This window comes from Pan paniscus, chromosome 7 (genome assembly GCF_029289425.2).
Source record: "Pan paniscus chromosome 7, NHGRI_mPanPan1-v2.0_pri, whole genome shotgun sequence".
Classification (NCBI taxonomy): Eukaryota; Metazoa; Chordata; class Mammalia; order Primates; family Hominidae; genus Pan; species Pan paniscus.
The window spans coordinates 92,992,501-92,995,204 of NC_073256.2; the positions used below are offsets into that span (position 1 = coordinate 92,992,501).

The 2,704-nt window shown below is 31.7% G+C and overlaps 1 protein-coding gene across 1 annotated transcript in view; it reads left to right on the forward strand.

Annotated features, from left to right (window-relative positions):
* LOC106635048 (uncharacterized) overlaps positions 1-2,323 on the forward strand; it is a 259,340-nt gene extending 257,017 nt beyond the window's left edge. The window contains exons 16-17 of the mRNA XM_063606829.1: positions 1,042-1,178; positions 1,683-2,323. The gene's annotated coding sequence lies outside the window, so the exon portion shown is untranslated. The remainder of the gene's footprint in view (positions 1-1,041; positions 1,179-1,682) is intronic.
* Positions 2,324-2,704: the final 381 nt, after the last annotated feature.

Consider the following 2,704-nt stretch of genomic DNA (forward strand, 5'->3'; position numbering starts at 1 on the left):
TTTCAGAGACTGTAACATAGTTATTCATTTGAATACTTTAGCTTCTTAGCTACTATTTTTCAAACTTGGCTCTGGATAATTTTTATCAGGTATGAAACATTTTTCCCCCTCAAAAGAGGAACTTATATACTTTGATGTGAAAAACTGTGAGGTAAGTAAGTGTTTATTCTTTTTTAAGAGTTGCTTTAAAATATGCCCAATATAATGTAGAAGCAAACCTGGAAGTAAAACATTTAAAATAGTCACTATATTCTTAATAGGTGAATTTTTCAAATACCCAAATTTCCCTTAGCTGTTACAATTTGAAAGAACCACTTATTGTGAATATGGAAAATAAGCTCTTGGTACTTGGGGGCCATGATATCAAATGTTCCCTTTTTGTTTTTAAATAACATTTTAAAATAATATGAATTAATTATTGAACAGTTGAAAATTTTCAGAGTATATAAATAAAATATAATTTTAAACACCTTAGAACATCACAGCGTTTTGTGTTTGGGAGGTGATGGTGAAAGCAGTGAGATACTTTTCTTGATGAAGATTATACGGTACTTTTTTCTTCACATTATGTCACATAGTTTTCAAGACTTTTGCATCTTATATGTAAACTATCCATGGAGAATTTAACCAATTTGTATGATTATACATACATCTTGTTTCACTTTTTTGATATTATAAAGCTTCCAATGAGCATCTTTATAGGTAGCTTTTTATTTTATTTTATTGTTCTTCCATTTATCTACTTAGGAAAATACATACTATGGCATCTATAACCATACTATAAAGACTTACTCAAATATATATAAATATATGGTGATACCTGTTTTGAGTGCTTTTTAAATAAAATAACATTGCTGACTACAAAAAAATTGATTTTTGCAAGATTTGAGAAAACACTGTCAAATTATTTAAAATCTCTGCAAAAGAACTGATTTTACAGTGCTTGAACACAAAATTCTTAACTGTCTTTAGCCATTTTTGGTGTCATCTAAATATGCCAGAGACATTATTTTAATATCTTTGTCCTCCTCCTGTCCTTAGCCTTGCTACATGTTAACTTAATACTCAAGATGTCAAGATGTTCCAGATGGCATTAGGACACTACTTTCCCAGCTACCGAATGCTTTTTTTGGAGAAGTGAATATGAGCAAAAAATAACTTTGGATTAATGCAAACATGTAAGTAGCAGTAGCTTTTCAAAAGACTAAACAAATGAAATCCATTCTACTCTTTGTTATATTTAAATCTTTTGCACTTATAGAAGATTCAAAAGGAAATATTTCCTCTATTAATACACAAAATGTATATTTAGAGATTAAGTTAAAATGTTTGTGTTAAATAGAAATGTTTTCTAAATGATTTGATTGCTGAAGAAGTGAGGCAGTCATAATTTGGACCCATATTTATTTTTGAGTAGAGGAGCTGTTTAAAAGATAATTTCTTACATAATTTCTGAGAAAAGAGTAAATTTTTATATGCGTGAATATGTAGATGTAGTTATAATAAATACTCTAGAAAGACTGTCTTTCTTATATGCCAATTTTCCCAAATATAATTTTTATATGATAGCCATGATTAAATGTTTTTGTCTTTCTTTTCTTTCTTTTTCCTTCCTTCCTTCCTTCCTTACTTCCTTTTCTTTCTCTCTCTCTCTTTCTTTTTTTTTCTTCTTTTTTCTAAAGTCTCCCTCTGTCGCCCAGGCTGGAGTTACAGTGGCGTGATCTTGGCACTGCAACCTCCACTTCCTGGTTTCAAGCGATTCTCCTGCTTCAGCCTCCTGAGTGTCTGGAATTACAGGCATCCACCACCACGCCTGGCTAATTTTTGTGTTTTTAGTGGAGATGAGGTTTCACCTTGCTGTCCAGGCTGGTCTGGAACTCCCGACCTCAGGTGATCTGCCCGCCTCGGCCTCCAAAGTGCTGGGATTACAAGTGTGAGCCACCGCACCCTACCAAAATGTTTTATTTTATTATAAATTTACATAAATCAGCAAATTAATGATAAGAATTTTTTGGTATCAATTTATGTATGGTACATTTCCTTCTTTCAAGGGCTAGAGGTTGTTTTGCTAAAAATATGTGACCTAGGTTAAAATTATTTCAAAATTAGGATGAATAATAAAATAATGATGTGTTTATTGTTTTATTAGGAAGTCTACTCTTGCTCTAAAAGGATTCTGAAAAATATGTGTTGTGTTGTTTTGTTTTATTTTCCAGGTTTTTGTATGTGTGCATGCATGTGTGTGGGAAGCCTTGGAGATTAGGGTTGCAATGTGTCTGCTCAGCTATATTGATCTCTTTATTAAACTATGTTGTTTCTCCAACTTGCCTCCAGTCTCTTCATGACTTTTATATCAAGCACAGAATTTAAATGTGCATTTCTGTGTTGAAATTTTAATATGCAATGATATTGTAGTTGATTCAGCCATAGGGAATGCATAAAATGACATGAAAATTATATAATCACAGAGGTAGAACCAAACCCTTAGGAGAGACAATTGTTTTTGAAAGGTTAGCAATGTTTGTTCATTTTTAGCTTCAGATTCATAACATGCAAAGTTCTCCTATTGTTTCTCAAGAAATAAAGAACTTTTATAGTGTAATATTTACATTCAACTTTCTTAAGCTTAAAATGATATCAGTTCTGTCACGGTGATACTATTCTTCTTGGTTCTTGGTAGGGTTGGTGAAATAAAAGTGACTCA